At 38.7% G+C, this 20,452-nt stretch overlaps 1 pseudogene; it reads left to right on the top strand.

Annotated features, from left to right (window-relative positions):
- The first annotated feature begins 14,292 nt into the window (after positions 1 to 14,292).
- Positions 14,293 to 14,721, top strand: LOC142165404 (18S ribosomal RNA; annotated as a pseudogene).
- The last annotated feature ends 5,731 nt before the right edge of the window (positions 14,722 to 20,452 follow it).

Below are 20,452 nucleotides of genomic sequence, written 5' to 3' on the forward strand. Positions count from 1 at the left end.
ATCTATGTAAATCATGTGGTCGTTTGGGACATAGAATCACAGATTGTCAGGAGAAACAAGTTACAACAAAGGAAACAAGTTCTACACCTACAATTCTATCAAAGAAATCTCAGCATCAACCAACAGATTCACTAGACGAGGGATGACAAACAATCTCCTTCCAACAAGCAGGAGGCTTCAACAAACAAAATCAAAAGATGTTGATTCAGGGATTCAAGAATCAGGTATTAATGCCAAGTTAATCAATGACACAACGGGTAGGTATTTTACTACTCAAAAACTTAAATATGTTTCAAAAGTTATTAATAATGATTCTAGAAATGATAACCAACTAAAACCTCATCATTCTTCATCCCAAACCACCCCCAAAAATAACCTGATAGATGCTTCTAAAGGTCCTCTAATTTCAGAACCTCATCAAGCGGTTTTAAGTAATACCACCTCTCAATATAACCAAAACCACTTCAGTATAGATTACTTGAACCGGGATCAAAAAACAAAACCTGACAAAAACCTTCTAAATCCACTAGAAGACAAAATTTTTAATAAGCAAGACCCCCCTAATTAAACCTACTAACCAATCGGGGGTCACTCCATTAAACAATAACGATCATAACCTAAGTTTTAATCCCTCTATACAAGACAAAAAACTACACAAAAAAAAGAACCCCCTGCATGCGGAAGCACACTCGTCCAACCACACACACCCTTCTTTACAAATGGCAAAAAACCCCATACACGTACCTAGCAAATCCCATGCAAAATTCTCTATATCTCCAAATACGCTAAGCCTCTCCAGTGACATGCAAATAGAGGTAATCATTCCCTCTACTCATACCTCTCATCCCTAATATTGCCAAACCTCATCTCCTAAAAATGTCAAGACTCCCACTAAACAATCAAAGAAAATTTCGACTAATTCAAATACTGAAAAACCAAAGAACTCACCTCATGGACAACCTTCCTCTCTTCCCTCAGCAAATGCCTCCTCTCCCAATAGTCTATGCTCAACCACCCCTTCCACAGAACCATCACCCAACCTCATAGATAGATCTAGGTCTAATGAGAGGGGGTATCACTCCAAGTGAACATCAACGAGCAGGAGAGTATAATACTAATCAACAACCCAAAATTTTTAGCACAAATAGTGTTTGAGGGTCTACACTGAACTACTTGAATCATATTTGGGTGAACAACATCATGCAACCTCTAGCACCTGGGATGAACAACAATCTAGCCTAAACCAAGTGTGCCCAATGGAACATGCCCCAACACTTCTCTCAAAATTCTTATCTCCCTCAGAACATGGGTCTAAATCTACCCTTTTTCCATCCCAAGAGTTATCTGCCCTAAATCTAATCTTGATGCCTTGGGAACTCCCACAAAATCCCATGCAACAAGAAATGCCAATGAACCTAGGTCCAATGGACCAACAGGTTCGACAACGCCATATGCCACAAGATATAGGAAATCTAGAGGGGGAGGGGATGGAGGGGGAGATAGATCTTATAGGGGAGCTAATGGTAACGTCTTCAAACCTAGACGAAGTAAAGGTGTATCTATTCGAGGAGAGGCAGGAGAAAAGGCTTATTCTAGCATGTCCACCTTCACTATTCAAATGCACAATAGACATGAGGCCATCCCAGGACCCCACTGTAGGGAAGTTAGCCATGATACTAGTTCCCTCATTAAGGAGGAACCCATTATTCCCACAAGGAAGTCAGTTCGATGGTCCTCCACATCACCCTCACCACTCAATGAGTCGTGCTAAAAATATTATTATCTGGAATATTAGAAGAGGAAATAATGCAGAATTTAGAAGAAATTTTCATGAATTAATTGCCACTCATCACCCCCTGCATGGTCACCTTACTTGAAACAAGAATGATAAATCATGGTAGTCTCATGAATGAATTTGGTTTTACGGATATGATAGAAGTCCCAGCAGAGGGACAATCAGGTGGTATGGCTGTGATGTGGGATACAAATATGGTGAACGTCAACAATTTCGTCAAAAGAAACAATGAAATTCATGCACTACTTGAGGTACTCCCTTCTCAACATTCTTGGTTATTTCATGTATTTACGCTAGTATAAGGATTTCAAACAGAAACAACATGTGAGAAAATATTACAAATATTTTTGATAATTATAAAAGTGCTTGGCTATTGGGAGGGGATTTCTTAATAATCTAGAAAGTACCCTCAAATCTGATTATAACAATATCCTAAAAATGGAAGAAGATTTTTGGAAATTACGTTCTAGAGTAAACTGGCTCAATGAAGAGGATTTGAACTCAAAATTCTTCCACATTTGTGCCACAAATAATAGAAGATTAATAAGATTGCATTTTTCAAAGATTTTGAAGGTAACTGGATAGATGAACATCAAAAAATCATGGATCACACCCTCAGCTATTTTGAGCAAATTTTCACTACTAACCATAGCTATTCCAACTGGTCCGCTATTAAAACTGACCCCCTAGTTAGAAAATTTATAACTTATCTTCTTTAGACAATCCTTTATCTCATTTAGAAATCAAAAAAACAATCTTCAATTTGAAATCTTTTAAATCACCTGGGCCAGATGGTCTTCACCCATTCTTCTTTCAAAAATATTGGTAATGCCTAAAAACCTTTGTCACACATCTTTGCCACCAAGCCTTTGAATCAGGCAAACCCCCAGAAGGGATAATTGAAACTTACCTTTGTCTTATCCCAAAAATTCCCAACGCAAATAATTTGAATTTTTTTTGGCCTATTGGTCTATGTAACACTATTTATAAAATTATTTCAAAAACTATAGCCAATAGACTAAAACTCTTTTAGAAATATAATTGGCCCTTACCAAGCTAGCTTTATCAAAGACAGACGTACTAGTGATAACACCATTATTATTCAGGAACTAATGCTTAAAATGCACAAACAAAAAGGTACAAATGCAAATTTTGTTCTGAAAATAGACCTAGAAAAGACTTTTGACCGATTAGAATGGTCTTTTGTATACATAACCCTTCGTCATTTTAATTTCCATCCAAAAATCTCTTTCCTAATTATTCTTGCATCACAACCAGTAAGATATCAGTCTTAGTTAATGGTAGCAAGAGTAATTTCTTCTCTCCTAGTAGAAGTATTAGGTAGGGAGACCCCTTATCTCCCTATATTTTTATCCTTTGCATGAAAATGCTTTCCATTCAAATCACTACCAAGTTGATATTGGTACTTGGTCTACTATCAAGATGGGAAAGAACCAATGTCAATTATCTCATCTATTCTATGCAGATGACCTAACTCTAATGTGCAGGATTGACAAAAAATCCCCCAAATCTATTCTCAATTGCCTAAATTCATTTTGCAAATTGTCAGGCCAAAAAAATAAATTTCTCAAAGTAAAAAATTATTGTCTCCAAAAACTGCCCAACTCATGCTTCGAAGGCATTGTCAAAACTATTCAATATGAAAATTAGTAATAGCTTTGAAAAATACCTAGGTTTTCCAATTACAAACAACAGTCCTACACCTCCCGATTACCAGTTTATCCTTAATAATATGATGAATAAATTAGCCTCCTGAAAATCAAATTTTCTTAACATGGCAAGGAGAACAACTATTTCCTCTGCTTCTCTAAACAGTATTCCTAACCATGTCATGCAGTATAACTACCTTCCCACTAAGATTATCAAACACATTGACAAAATCTAGAAATATTTCATCCAAGGATCCACTATGAACTCAAAAAAATTCATCTAGTCTCTTGGGATACTTTGACAAAGGATATAATCAAAGGGGGGCTTGGCATCCACTCAACAAAAGAAATAAACCTAGTAACCCTGGCAAACCTTTCCTGGAGATTCATCCATAACTCTAAACTTCCTTGGTAAAAAATACTAACCTCGATTTGTGGCTCCTCTACTATTCTAAAAACACTTCTTTTATTTGGAAAAGTATAGTAGGAGGGTGGAAAATTTGCAACAAAGGTTTAAAATGGATCCCACACACAAATTCTTCTATGAACATCTGGGATACATACTGGATCCCTAAATCTACTTTGCTAAGAAATTAATTAGAGGGACCTCTCACAATTCCTAGTAATAACCTTACCATCAAAGACTTTGGATTGTAAATAAATGGGACTTAACAAACATTCCCTTTGACCTTCCTCAACCCATTAAGAATGCCATCCTCTCTATTCATCCTCTACATAATTCATATGATTCCTGTTACTGGGAATTAATGAGAAATGGAATTTTCTCAACAAAAAGTTGCAACAAACTAATTCAACCAAATGAAAACAACTCTGAGGATTTAAATTGGATTTGGGATACTCACTGCCCAAATAAGATAAAATTCTTGCTGTGGAAATGCCTTCATAGAAGGCTACCCACACGCTCATACCTTAACCATATAGGCTTGAATATTGATCCTTTATGTCCTGTGTGTAAAATGGAAACTGAAACCATTGAACACACTTTTACAGCTTGTAAAGCAATCATACATTATTGGGAAATATTGGGTTTAAGTTTCTCTCCCAGTCATAATGGCACACACTGGCTCCATAAAATTAGAAAACTAAACTCTTTCACCCACTCTCCTTACCTTAAATAGGAGGATCTTTACCCCTTTGTCCTGTGGAGTATTTGGCAAAACCAAAATAATAATAATAATCACTCAAACATGACTATGAATTATAATCCCTCTCATACAATTTCACTTGCATTATAATACAAGCTACTCACCATAAACAAACACTTTACTATTCATTCCCATGCAATTGAGGTTGCATGGCACAAACCGCCTCAAAATTCATTCAAATTAAACCTATATGGGTCCTTCAAAGAAAATGCAAACATGGGAGGCATATGAGGAGTATTTAGAGACCATATGGGAAAGTGGATAATGCGCTATCAACACTCCTTCCCCTCAAGCTCCCCTTTATAGGCAGAATTGGAAGCCCGCAAGGAAGGACTTACAATTGCTCTAAGTCATGGGTATACACCACTGGTCATTGAAACTGACGCAACAGAGGTAATCAAATCACTACACTCTGACTGTGTTCCTCAAAACATGATTGTTTTTACATGCAGGTGATTAATACACCGACTGAAGCAGCCGAAGATCAGCCATAACTTTTGATAAGGAAACAAGGTAGCTCATAAGATGGCAAAGAAGGCACTCAAGCATGGAAAAAACCACCAGCTTTTTGATAAACCTACTCCTTCTGTGTTAAATAACCTAGAAACGGATAAGTATGGTTATGTGTATTTGGTAAAAAATATTAGTATTGATGTATGTTACAGTTTAGCTGTGATGGGGAATATGAATGTCCTCAAGGCTTATAGTTTCCTTAATGAAGTTACTGATGGTACTCCGTAATGTTTAATAAATTTTCTATTTTTGTCAAAAAAAAACTTCTCGAAATGCAGTTAGTACATCAAGTGAGAACTCCCCCTCACTCTATGCATTCCTCAGTTATGCCCCCCCCCCCGTCTCCATACATTCTATCTAAAATTTGAGCATTTGTACACATTATTTTCTCCACCTTTAGTTATCATCAAAGGATGGAATATGATAAAAATTACTAGAGCCAATAATAAAGTATAATGTCAAAGCACCAAAGAGTATTAACTTAATTTAAGCAGAAAATCTATTCTCCAAGGATCTCTCAATTAGATAAATGCGCAATCCATTAATTCATCCAATTTAAAGTGAAACCAATGACATGTATAATAAACACTAAGCAACCAATACCAAATGTTTGATTAGTTGGAAAAACTTTTGAGTGACCAAATTATTTCTGACCACACGAAGCACGAGAAATTGCAGTTCCTTTTAGGTCAACCAAAAATACTTTCAATATTTAAAGAAATTTTTTATACTTATAATAACGTAGAGTAGTACGACACAATTTTGAATCTATTGAAAATAATTGACTCGCAGACATACTATCAGAGACTTGAAATCACACAAATCATAAACACAAAAGAGGTAAGATTATAATAAATCATTTTTACCAAAGAGGATACACGAAGATATCATTACGATACCAATTTCTTTCATCAAATTGAGAAAATGTTTCAATTTCCTCAAGGCATACCTTCATGTTACCTTACCTTTAGCATATTTCTCTTTGGTTAGAGAAGTAGACGGCTTACAGGAGTACTTATGTACTATGAAGTTCTAATGCAAGCCTCTTGAGTAGTTCTTTTGAATGCTTGGCTATATGAACGAACTTCCATTCTTGCTCATTATTTTAAGATTTGAAGAGGATTGTTAATTCTCGTTTGTACTCTCAAGTTCAATTACTTTGCAAACTCTATAAATTCTTGATACAAATTCTCGTTAGTGTAATGACCTATCCGATTGTTTTGTGTATCATAGTCCCATTTCCATATTTATCATTTCTTCTATATTTATTTGTGGTTATGTGACTTGCCAAGGTGGTTGGTCTGGTTCCAAAGAAGTGTTGGAGTGAATTGGGACACTTAGTCCCAAGGTTGAAAGAGTTGACTGGAGTTTGACTTTTGTGTAGACAACTCCGTAATGGAGTTTTGATGGTTCTTATAGCTTCATATGGTGATTTTAGACTTAGGCGCCTATCCGTACTTGGATTTGGGGGTCTGTAAGTTGTTTTGATTTGAATTGGCCAAAGTTAGAAAGTTGAAAGTTTGGATAGGTTTGACCGAGAGTTGACTTCATTGATATCGGGTCCGAATTTTGATTCCGAGAGTTGGTATAGGCCCGTTAGGTCATTTGAGACCTGCAAGCAAAATTTGTGATCATTCAAAGTTCATTTGATATGATTCGATATTGGTTTTAGAAGTTGGAAGTTCATTAGTTTTGTTAGGCTTGAATTGGGGTACGATTCATAATTTTGATGTTGTTTGATGAGATTTGAGGCTTTGAGTAAGTTCATATCGTGTTTTAGGACTTGTTGGTATGTTTGGATGGGGTCCGGGGGTATTTCGGATCGGATCATATTTTGACTTAGAGGAACTGCTGCATCTATGCTTCTGGCTTCCTTCTTCGCGATCGCGAATAGTAGGTCACAATCGCATAGAGTTAATACTGGCAGGTGAGTCTTTTCTTTTCGCGTTAGTGTAAAGATGGATCTGTTCGCGAATCCTTGATGTGTTTGTTCATCGCGAACGCGAGCGGTGAGGTGTGTTAACATAGAAGGAAGGGAGGACCTGAGGATGGCACGCATTTGTTCATCGCGATCACGTGGTCAGGTTCGTGATCGCGTAGCTTTTGGGTGTTGGTCATTGCATTTTCGATTAAGCTAGTGCGTGTGAGAAAGAGGATTGAGCAGACGAGGAACTTTGTTCTTCCCGATTGCGAAGGACTTTACGCGATCGCAAAAGGAAGCACCGGGGTAGAATGTCTACAACTTTATTTCGAGGGTTTGGTTATTATATCACATTTTGAGTTAGAAAGCTCGATTTTGGGCAATTTTGGAGGGACTTTTCAAGATTTTGTTCGGGGTAAGTGTTTTTGACTTGATTTTTTTATTATATTATTTCATGATTCCATCTTTATTTTTAGCATTTAATTGGTGAATAAAAGTGAAGAAATGAGGAATTTTAGTAAAAACTTTCTAAAGTGAAAATTGAGAATTTGAAGGTCAAATCAAGGTCAGAATTGGATGAAATTGATATGGTTGAACTCTTAATTGAATGGATGTTCAAAATTTGTGAGTTTGATTGGGTTCCGGGGTGCGGGACCGAGGTTGAATATTTGGGTTGACTATTTATTTTTGATAATGATCGAAACTTTGTTGTTTGAAGTTAATTCGTACAATATTGTTTGATGATATTAAGTTATTTGTGACTAGATTCGAGTAGTTCGGAGACCAATTCACGTGGGAAGGGCTTGTTAGAGTATTAATTTATGCATTTTGAGGTAAGTAATATTTTTAAACTTGGAATTGAGGGTAATTATTCCCGGGAACCATACTATTGTGATGTTGAGGGTGACGCACATGCTAAATGTTGGGCGTGTGGGCGTGCACCGAAAAATCCTGATCCAGATTGATTTTTGTACTGTGTTGCTATAATGTCCTATTCTTATTTGTGTTATTCCTACTTGTTATATTAATTAAGCTATAATTTGTGTTTGAAATCATGTTTAGGCTATGTGGTTATTTGATTAAGACTTGATGAGGCAATTTCTGTTGTTTTGGGTTATCTGATTTTACTGTAATTATACACTTAGTTATGATTCTTCATTTGCATATCATATCTCAGTCTCTGTTCATCATTCATTATTATATCACATGTTATCATTGTTTTTCCATATTTGGTGTTGTTGGGCTGAGTGACATGAGATTGTAAGCCTTTGAGACTTAAGAGGTTAATGATTGAGGTGTGCCTTAGAGCCGTGTTAAGAGTGTTATTATGGATCGGGTTGCACAGCGTGATGTACTAGTTGACTTTATTATTATTATTATTATTATTATTATTATTATTATTATTATTATTATTATTATTATAATTATAATTATTATTGTTATTATTATTAGATCTAAAAATATTTAACTACATTTTAAACATCTAGATTTGTTCTGAAAGATTATAATTCAGAATTATTATTATTATTATTATTATTATTATTATTATTATTATTATTATTATTATTATTATTACTATTACTATTACTATTATTCATTGTGATGAACGAAGTCTTTTCCCTATCCTCAGGGCTCATCTGAATTTGATTATACCCCGAGTAGGCGTCGAGAAAGGTGAGGATCTCGTGGCCGGCTGTGACATCAATCAAGCGGTCGATGTTGGGCAATAAGAATAAATCTTTGGGGCACGCTCTATTTAAGTCTTTATAATCTATGCACATTCTTAACTTATTACCCTTTTTGGGAACTACCACCACATTGGCCAACCATTCGGGATATTTTACTTCCCCAATAGACCCTATTTTGAGGAGTTTTGTTACCTCGTTCTTGATGAACACGTGTTTTACCTCGGGCTGAGGTCTTCTTTTTTGCTTCACTGGTTTGAACCTGGGGTCGACACTTAGTCGATGGGTGGTTATTTACGGCGGGATCCCTGTCATATCTCGATGGGACCAAGCAAAGAAATCGATGTTATTAATAAGAAATTGAATGAGTTTTTTCCTGAATTTGGGGGTTAATCCCATTCCTAGGTATACCTTCCGATCTAGGAGATGTTCGATCAGAACAGCTTGCTCGAGCTCTTCAATTATTGATTTTATTGATTCCGATTCTTTGGGGGCAGCGAAAGTTCGGGGAGCGAGGAAGTCTTCTTCATCGTCCTCGGGGGTCTGTTTGCCCTCCGGCTCCTCCGAGGTGTAGGGTATTGAAGTTGGTGCCTCCCTGTGAACCACGAACATCTCCTTCACCGCATGCTGTTCTCCATATACTGTCTTTTGTTGGAAACTTCATCATCTGATGAAGAGTTGACGGTACTACCCTCATGTTGTGTATCAATGGTCTTCCAGGCAATGCATTATACATCATGTCACCTTCTATAGCATGAAATTCGGTATTTTGAACTGTATCGGACATGTTGACCGGGAGGGTGATCTCCCTCTTCATTGCTCCACCGGCCATGTTGAAGCCGTTGAGGATTCAGGAGGTAGGTATGATTTGATCGAGCAGTCCAAGCTATTCTACTACCTTCGACCTGATTATGTTGGCCGAGCTACCTGGATCCACGAGTATATGTTTAATTTGTATGTTATTCAAGAGAAAGTAAATTACCAGTGCATCGTTATGTGGATGAAACAAGGTCTCGAAGTCCTCTTCACTAAATGTAAGGATGTCCTCGGGCATGCAGCCCCAAATTTTCCCTTTTGTTGTAGCGGAGACTTTTGTTTGCTTTATCACGGGTCCGTGAGGAACGTCGTTCCCCCCAATGATCATATGAATGATATGCTGAGGTTTTCCCATTCCGTTCCTCCTGTGTACCTCTCTTTACTCCCTGGCTGGAGTTTTTCGAGCTTCTTGTTGGTTTTCGTGGAGTATACTCCTATTGATGTGGGAGCTTATATCGATGTGTTGTGCTTTGTGTGAGCCCACACCCACGGGGATTGGCTCTGGTGCATCCTCAGGGTTTCGCAGTGGTGCACCGATGCTCAAAACAGCTACGCCATTCTCTCAATGGTCCTCATGCAGTAATCAAACCGAAAGGGCCTGTTGCCCGGATGCAGGACCGACTAGAGAAGACCTCGGGGTCGACATATATATATATTTCACCCTTCGTGATTTTGAGTGGATTTTCACCATATTTCATTCGGGAAGAAGCTTTGGAGAGCTAATTGAATGGAGAATTCAAGAGGGTTTCTTAGAGGTGAGGTCCTTGGTCCCTAAACTTGTTTTTATGACGATTTTTAAGGTTGTAAGCTTGAAATCTATGGGAAAATCAGTAGCAAATTGGAAGTTAGGGCTTGGAAAATTGGAGACCTAAGATTAGGGATTTGAAGGGCCATTTGTGGATGGATTTTGGTACTTTTTATATGTATGAACTCGTGGGGGAATAAGGATTCCATTGATGTAAATTTTGTCAGATTTTGAGACGTGGGTCCGGGGATCGGGTTTGGTTAATTTTGGGATTTATTTTGTAATTTGATTATTTTCAAGTGGTCGTTGTTCCCTTAGCATATTTTGATGATTATATGCTAATTTTGGTTATATTTGGAGCATCCGGAGGACAAGTTGAGAGGCAAAGGCATCACGGGCTAGAGTTTGGACCGAATAGAGGTAAGTAATGATTTTAAATGCTGTCTTGAGGGTATGAAACCTCGGATTTCACATCGTTGTGCTGCTTTCAGGTGACACACATGCTAGATGATGAGCGTGGGGTCGTGTATTGTTGAGGATGGTGACTTAGTCCGTCCCGTATGATTGTATACTTGCGTATTTGATTGAAAACTGTTTTCTATCATCATGTTTTGGGTTGAATGCCATATTTGGGCCTCGTGCCAACTATTTTGGACCCTTAGGAGATTTTTACTACTATTCCTCACTATTTTGACTTCATATTTGTACTTAGTCATGATGTATCATATTGTTTTTATAACTCAGCCATATTTACTCTGTTTTAACATCTTAAATGATATTTTTGGGCTAAGCATCATATTTTACTGTGCCCGAGTGGCTTTTAGAGATTTATGACTGAGTGACGCCGAGGGCCTGTGTTGTGAGGTTATTATGGGATCGGGCTGCGCGCCGCAACAGTATTGTGCTGATTCATGATTGTGAGGCTGAGGGCCTGAGTTGTTATGCCATGAGGTGGCTTGATATGAGGCCGAGAGCCTGTTTGATTATGCCATGAGATAGCTTGTTATTGTGCTTGGGCCATAAGGGCCCCCTCCGGAGTCTGTACACCCATAGTGAGCGCGGGTACCCAATGTGAGATGTGATATAGCCCGATGGGCTGATGTTGTACCATGTTATTGCCCGAGGGGCTGGTACAAGTGATTGTAATATAGCCCGAGGGGCTAGTTTTATTGGTATGTTGCCCGAGGGGCAGATTTATGTTTCTATCTTTTCTCCCTGTTTTCATTCACTCGTTTGATTTGCTAAAAGAGGTTTTTACTGAACTAAGGTGTTTCTATGAGCTTTTACTATTTTATTGCATTGTTCTGGTTTTATACTGCGTTGTTGTAGCATTTTGCTATGTTATACGTGTTTTCTTATCGCTCAGCTGTCTTTACTTTTATTACTTACTGAGTTGGCGTACTCACATTACTCCTTGCACCCTGTGTGCAGATCCAGGAGTCTCGGGTCACGCTAGTGAGGGATGATTGCGTTCTAATAGGCTGTTCGGAGTTTACTAGGTAGCTGCTCGGAGTTCACAGCCTAGTGCTTCTCCTTCTTATCCTTATTTTTCCTTTGTATTAGCCTTGTATTAGACTATGTAGTCTCTTCATACTCTTAGACAGATTTTTAGATGCTCATTACTGGTGACACCCCGATGTCGGGCTGTGTTGTTTCCACATTATTCTATTCTATGCTTTATTTTGGGATTTATCATTTATTTATTACTTAAAATGAATTATTATATATGTCTTTATTGGTTTGTGGATATCGGCTGGCCTTGTTTCACAAGAGATGCCATCACGATCGGGTCTGGTTTAGGGTTGTGACACTATATTTGAAGTCTCGACTATTCACAATCTTTTGTACTTGAGTATCTCGTATTTTCTTCACCTTTACCTTACTTACCTTTCAATCTCGCATCGTATCTTCTATTTATTTCATAACTTCCCTTCCACATTATGCCTTAAATCTCTATTGTAATACCTGCACCTCTGTGCATACAAAATCTGGCGTAAACTTCATACTGACTTCTTAGGGCTCAGCTCTATGGCATGATCTGGAAACAAAAGAAGGGTAACATTTTTTAAATGCCTTATAACCTCTCAATTATAAATATGGCATGCCACACACCTATAAGTGAGACTCTACTAGGCACGACTTTATACACTCCCTAGGACATGAACTGCTCTGATACCACTTTGTCACACCCCAAACCTAGGGACGTGTGGCTAGCACCCGGTGCTGTAGTCGCCCGAGTGAACCACACTATAACTCATTGATTCCTTTTTATAACTATCATGGGCCAACATGGCCACAACTTTTAATGTAAAATTGTAAGTGGGCAAATATTTTATCAGTGAACCATCGTTCATAAAACAAGAATACATAAGGGTCGTCAAAGTCTCTGACATACTGTACACAGTAATCCTATGTCTACAAAGCCTCTAAGATTATTTGACATAAAATGGGATAGTGTACCGACCTACACCTAAGTCTGTAGCAAAACTCTAACACGATGACTTATAGACACGGTTGCACTCCGAATGAGGTGGAGTCTTACCAATCCTTCGTTGAATGCTAACCTCGTCTACTATAAGGGCTCGTCAAACTGATTATCTATATGTGCATGCATAAATGCAGCGTCCTCAACAAAAGGACATCCGTACGAATAATGTAGTGAGTATGTAAGGCAGAACTAAAACATAACAGTAAGTCAATATTAATTAAAGACATATAAGGATCAACCTGAATCTCTGAAGTGCCATGCATACTTATTATACTTACATATATGATGTTTCTCTTTGAGACTATTTCTATTATCCATATTGTATGACGCATGACTGCCCAACTGATTAGTGGTAACTGCACGACCGGTCGTCGCACGGTGGTAAATGGATGACTGCCCAACCGGTGGTAATTGCCCGACCGGCCGTAGCCCGATGGTAAAATGCATGTCTGCCCGACCGGTCGTAGCACGGTGGTAAATGAATAAGCATGACTACCCAACCAGCCATAGCACGGTGGTAAATGCATGACTGCCCGACCGACAATAGCTTGGTGGTAAATTCATATGCATGTATTTCTATATCATAAACATTAACATTTTTATCAAATACCTTAATAGGGAACTAGATACATACTTTGACATGCTTGAATTTCACTTTACGAGAATGAATAACATGAACATCCTTAACTTCTAAGAGTAGAACCACTTATGGAATATCATTACACTTACGTATCGTTACTTGGATCAAGTCAAAAGAAGGAAGGATTAGCCTTAACATACCTGAACTGATTCTCTTGACAATCCCTCTAACATATGTCTTTTGCGAAGAACACTGATCACCCATCAGATAATAAGTAACTTAAGTGTAGAGCATCTTCTATCCATATTCTTTTGTTAAAATCATAAACTTTATGGAGTTTTCAGATTCTCTTTTTAATCAACTGAGTAACCATCATATCATGAATTTATCGGGTAAAAGAACTGATTTTAGAGATCATAAAAGGAACTATTGCTGTTACAGTACATTTTGTTTCAAACCTTAATAGATGCTGCACTGAAACATTTATACATACAATTCCTCCTGATACCTCGATAGGTATTCATTCTCTTATCTAGCAAGCTTGCTTAATTGTTTTACTATCTTAAATAAATCTAAATGACCACTAGGTGCATAACTTTTGTTGTCAAGTTGTATTATATAGAAAACATACTACGACACTCTCAGTCTTCTGCCAACAACTATCTTTAACTCCAAGTGCTGTTTTAATCAAGCCACCTATTCTAATGAAGGCACGAGTCATAACTTTCCTAAGCCAAAATATTCCACGTGATGTTCTTATCCAAATTGTTTTTAGACAATTACCAATTACCCGCATAATTAAGAAGTATCTCAAATTATTTAAAATTATACTTATTTTTAATACACTTTATACACCATACAATAATATACTTTACTATCATGGTCATGTGATACCATACAAAATTAATACATACACTATTATTCCATTAAAATATCCATCTTGTAAAGCTCTTTCGTCGAGTGCGCGATCATGACAGGACTCGAGGAAGAAGCCCCGGCTAACTCCGTGCCAGCAGCCGCGGTAAGACGGGGGGGGCAAGTGTTCTTCGGAATGACTGGGCGTAAAGGGCACGTAGGCGGTGAATCGGGTTGAAAGTGAAAGCCGCCAAAAACTGGCGGAATGCTCTCGAAACCAATTCACTTGAGTGAGACAGAGGAGAGTGGAATTTCGTGTGTAGGGGTGAAATCCGGAGATCTACGAAGGAAGGCCAAAAGCGAAGGCAGCTCTCTGGGTCCCTACCGACGCTGAGGTGCGAAAGCATGGGGAGCGAACAGGATTAGATACCCTGGTAGTCCATGCCGTAAACGATGAGTGTTCGCCCTTGGTCTACGCGGATCAGGGGCCCAGTATCAAGATTGTTAAACTTACGAGGTGTAACAACTCGGGACCAGGAGGTGAATCATCCACGTTGATTACCCCAAGTGATCCACTCGGGGCGTTCTCTTTTATTTGAAGAGGCTCGGGATCAGGTCTTTCGGCCTCGCCCTCAAAATGGCCTCCCGGGCGAGGTGCTTTTTTTTCTGCACGATGGCTCAAGGACTTTGTTTGAACTCCCCTTGGAGATTTCTTCAACTCTGGAATGAGCCACATCAACCGTCACCGGCTCGATAGGCTTCGAAGCACCGACATTTTTTCTTTCACGGGATACTAGCATGCAGTCATCATCTTCTCCTCTTCTCCTTCCTCCTGATCCCAAAGTCGTTGAGCCGTTTCTGGAGATTGGACCACTGTATCAGCCTTGGGCCTTCGAGCCATACTCTTCTTCATATTCAGGGGATCTTTAGATGACTCGCTTCTTCTTTTTCTTTCTTTAGAAGACTTCGGAACATGTACTTCATCAGCCGGGGCCGGCCACATATCAACGGCTTCTCCAAGACCTATATGAAAACGACGTAAGTATCCCATGAGAGAAGCACAAGAAAACAAACAAGAGAACTCACCATGGTTTTTGGTCTCCCATTGATCCTAGTCCAAATCGCGCCAGTAATGCTCCGAATAAGAGGAGGCTGAGGCCAGCTTTTGGATCCAGCCCTCGAGATCCGGGATCCCACCAGGAAACCAAGTAGCGGCTGCACCATCGTAAAAGGGTTAGACCTAGGAAAAATATAAAGTCACGGAAAAGAAAAGAAAGCAGAGTATAAACATGCTACGTACTCACATTTCATGTTCCGTTCCTCGGGGAACGACATCCAATTAGCAGGAATCAGATCGGAGGTCCTAACTCGGATAAACTGGCTCATCTACCTACGGTCTTTGTCGTCATCGATACTAAAAAGAGAGATTTAAGGATTGGCGTTACAATTTTATCAAACCCCCACGATAAAGTCGGGGACTGTACAATCTGATCAGATGGTCAAGGGTAAAAGACATCCCCTTTATTTGGCTCGAAAAGAACCTGATTAAGTAAATGATTTGCCAGAATGAGGGGTATATCTGGCCAAGTGTCACTCGGTATCATTGGTAGAAATCAAGAATAACTGGATCTATGGGACCTTGAGCCGGAATTGCAGGACCCAGCGTAAATGGGTAGGTATATATGCTCCAGTACACCACCTTATATGTAGTGATGTCCTCCCCGGAGGTGTGAATCACTACTTTGTTATTATCCCACTTGCAATCCTCCTTTACTTTCCCGAGCTCAACCTTGGTCACCAAACAAAAATATCGAAACATGGGCTCGCATCGGCCTAGTGTCGATGCGGGTCTCTCAATTTTGAAAATAGGATGTTATTTCACATGACGACGGGATGCATTCCTCAATATGAGAGGGCACTACCGGTTTACTCTTGGTCGATCTAGAAGATGAAGAAGCGTTTTCTTTTTGGGAAACCGGTTTAGAGGTTTTGGCCATTGCAATGCGGAAAATCCAAGAAAATGAAAAGTGTTGATAGTGAAGAGAAGGGATAGTTCAAAGAAATTGAAAAAGGCTAATGAGACTTTGAGAACAATATGAGTATAAAGTTTGTAAGGTTGTAAAATTTATCTATTTATAGAAGTCATTCAAGCGTGCTGGGGAAGCCAAAAGGCTGACCGTCAGCTGGCTCCAATTAATAATTTTAGGAATCGCACAAAAAGCAACTTTTTAGTCACTTCAGCCGCTGATGTCACGATATTAGCATCAGGATCAAGGATCAAGGATTAATTCGTCAAAAATCATAAAGGGTAGCCTATAAGTCAAATTCGAGCAGAGTATCCACTCGACTACTAAGCCCAAGGGCTATCCGAGTTGGAGGAATTTCTCACTCGAGGACTGTGAAAAGGCCTAAGGGCTATCTTTATTACAAGTTCGAGCAAATAAAGCCCAAGGGCTACCCAAGTTGGAAATATTTCTCACTCGAGGACTGCAAAAAGATCTAAGGATTAACTTTATTTCGAGATCTTGCTCTCACCTAACTCAGACTCGGGAATCACGATGTTCCGAGTTCACTTTTAAGCTCAGCTCAAGGATTAACGAGAACCTCGAGGGATATTATATTGATCAATTAAAAACCTAAGGGTTTGTTATGTCCTAAGCTCGGTATTTGGGCTAGTCATTAAAATCATATAATCAAGTTTTTTGCAAGTAAAGACAGAATAAATTTAGCACGAGCCGAAAGGGATACAAAAGGATCCTCTTTTTCTTCCAAGAAATGATTACAAAAGTATAACTACGACACTCAGGAAGGATACTTACATAGGAATAGAGAAGCAAAAACAAAAGCCAAAGAATCTAATCCAATTTTAAGACCACGTCCTCGAGAGCATCATCTTCGGAAATCTTCTTCCCGAAGGCACCATTTATGATCTTTTGAAACGTTTGTATGCCCAAATAGATTTAGGGCAGAGGGCCCTCGATAAATGTAATTATATCTCCAGCAGCTGAGATTGAGCATTCCGTAGAAGTTTTGGGCCATGATACATTAAAAAAGAGTAAGAAAAAGGAAAATACCAGAAGGGAAGACCAAAATATGTAGCTTCAACTTCTGTTACAAGAAAAAACAAAAGGGGTTGCAAGATGTGCGAGCAACAATACAAGAGTTTTAGTCCTCGGAACACTTTTCCGGTGTCAGATGCAAAAGTTAGTAGATGATAGTGACACCTCATTCCATGGAAAGAAAAAGGAATGAAGTGCCACACCAGGTTGAAGTTAAGAAAGATGAGCAGCAGTTTAAAGTTTGCATGTCTTCTGATACGCGAAAGATTTGATGCCCTTCTCTCATTGTATCGAGCCGAAACTTTGAAAAAGGGAGCCTTGGCATAACTGGTAAAATTGCTGCCATGTGTCCTTGTGGTCACAGATTTGAACCATAGAAATAGGTTATTAGAGGACAAAGTAAAGAAGGAAAAGGATTAAAAGTAGATGAAGACGGAACAAGTACAGTTTTTGTTCAGCCAAGTAGCCCCTTATTTATAGGAAGCCGATGGCTGAACCGACGGCACAAGTGGCCGACAAATGCTAAAACACATTTGATGTTTTGGGGAAGCACGCTGACGCGACATTTTCGATCAACTCAAGCACCTACGTCACGGGCATGACGTCATCGTGAGAGGTTTTGGAAAATCGAGGTTCAAATAATTTCTTATCATCTTATTCTAAGAAATGTGGGGACAATCTATATATGGTCGAAATTAGAGAGTTCAATTTCGAAGACTTAATCATACCCCAGGCTTGTGTTCAGGAAGCTCGAAGTAATAATCGAGCTTGGCTTGGATGTGCGCACCTCAAGAATTAAATTAGAGACCCATCATGACATGCCTCGAGGGCAGTACAATTTCTATGGCACTCAAGAAAGAGCGGGAATTTTTCAAGGACACATTGGCTAGGGCATAAATTATGAGATAAGATTTGTACAAAATAGGATAAGTCCGTACTATGTTGTTATACAGCTGTAATTCTTTACAATAATTAGAAATGTACCATACTAGGGTTTTTCCCTCCTATAAAAAGGGGACCCCAATCATTTGTAAAGATCATCTGATACACTAAAATAAACATTCTACTATACTTTTCTCGTTTACTGTGCTCCACAATTGTTCTTCAACTTTATTATTTTATAGTTCATACTTTATTGTTCTTAGATCACCTCAAGGCCCCTGAGACAATCAAGTTTGAGGTCCTTATCACTCTAACAATACTAGTTTGGTTCGTCAATTCTTTTTACTTAAACCTAATATTACTTGTATATTCACTGGTATTAAATAAATCACATATCTTTAAAATCACAAATTATCTTTAATTATTACTCACATTTTTGAGGTAAACACACGTGCTCACACAATCAACATCTCAGTGCTCAAGCAATAGTCAAAACCTGACCTCAAGTCCTCCAGACTGGCCAAACATCAACACACAAAAATCACATCTCACACCTTATCCAAGGAATTACAAGCCGTCTATGTACAGTTGATACCGAGCGCTCATGTGCTTACATGAATGCGTGAAAGGAATTCAATGAGTTACGCTTCAAGCTGAATCAATGCTGCAGGACATGGTTTCAAGAATGTGGAATTTCCTAAAGGTTCTGCAGCCTCTCGATGATGAGTACAGATGTCTCCGTACCGATCTACAAGACTCTACTAAACCTGCTTATGACTCGTGATACCTATGTAACCTAGGATCTGATACCAACTTGTCACGACCAAAACTAACCCTATCATAATGGAATTCATCGTGGTACTAGGCAAGCCGACATATTACCAAACAAATCGATATTTTTCATTTCAAAGATAGTTTCAAAGCTATTTAATATAAACCCTTCCTAAGGAGTTCAAATCAAAACAAAAGTGCAGAAGAGAAATCCCGACATCGGGATGTCACTAGTCATGAGCATCTACTACAACGTACGACAATATCAAGACTAACATAGTCTAAAATTGACTGAATACAACTAAGAGAAGATAAAGTGGGATGAAATCGGGGATGCAATCGCCAGGCAACTACCTTGCTAACTCTGATGGATCTGCAATTGAACAATCAACACTCACTACCACGTCTAGAAGTGTCTAGATTTACACACAATATGCATGGAGTAACATGAGTATGCCAACTCAGTAAGTAACCAAAGTAAATAAAGGCTGAGAAGTACTGACGAGCAATAAAGCATATAAAGCTCATATCATGAAATCTCAGTAAAAATACAACAGGCTTTTAAAAGTAGAGTTTGAATCAAATTATTTTGTTTAAACTCAGTTCCAGTAAAATCATTTGAAGATCTTTTTCAACAGTTCTCAAACAGAGGATCAATGCAACAGTGAGCAAAAATGATGAAATCATAAACAGCCCTCGGGCAAAACATCACTCATATACAACCCCTCGGGCGAACCTTATAGTCACTCGTATATAGCCCCTCAGGCATTCCTCACCATCACTCATATACAAATCCTCGGGAAAAACATCACTCAGTAAGTACCTGCGCTCACTGGGGGTGTACAGAATTCGGAGGGGCTCCTTCAACCCAAGCGCTATAACAAGCCACCTTATGGCATAAATCAATTAGGCCATCAGCATCACTCAATCATGAATCAGTAAAATATGTTGCGGCGTGTAGCCCGATCCCCTAATTATCCTCACAAGTCAGGCCCTCGGCCTCACTTAATCATGAATCAGTAAAACATGTTGCGGCGTGCAGCCCGATCCCATAAATATCCTCACAAATCAGGCCACCGGCCTCACTCAGTCATAAACCTCTCAAGCCACTTGGGCTCTCAGTAAAAATAGGGTACTTAGCCCAAAACAACATTTATATACATCAAAATAGAGTAATAAAGACTGAGTTATGAAATCAGTAAGTATAACATGACTGAGTATAGATTTTTAATCAAAAATAGTGAGATGATAGTAAGAAAAAGGCCCCTAAGGGTCCAAACAGCTCTGGCACAAGGCCCAAACATGGTAGTCATCCCAATTTACAAAAACTCTTTCTAAAACACATAAGTATCATATATTTTCAACCAAATACGCAACTTATAGATTCTTGTTTACCACAAAAATGGTAACAACAATTAAATTTATAAATGAGATTCTAAAAATACATGATCTATTCTCAAGCTAGTTGTTAGAGCAGATGATGCTAAGAACGTGAAGTTTAACGAT

This window comes from Nicotiana tabacum, chromosome 1, assembly GCF_000715075.1.
Source record: "Nicotiana tabacum cultivar K326 chromosome 1, ASM71507v2, whole genome shotgun sequence".
In the NCBI taxonomy this organism is placed as follows: Eukaryota; Viridiplantae; Streptophyta; class Magnoliopsida; order Solanales; family Solanaceae; genus Nicotiana; species Nicotiana tabacum.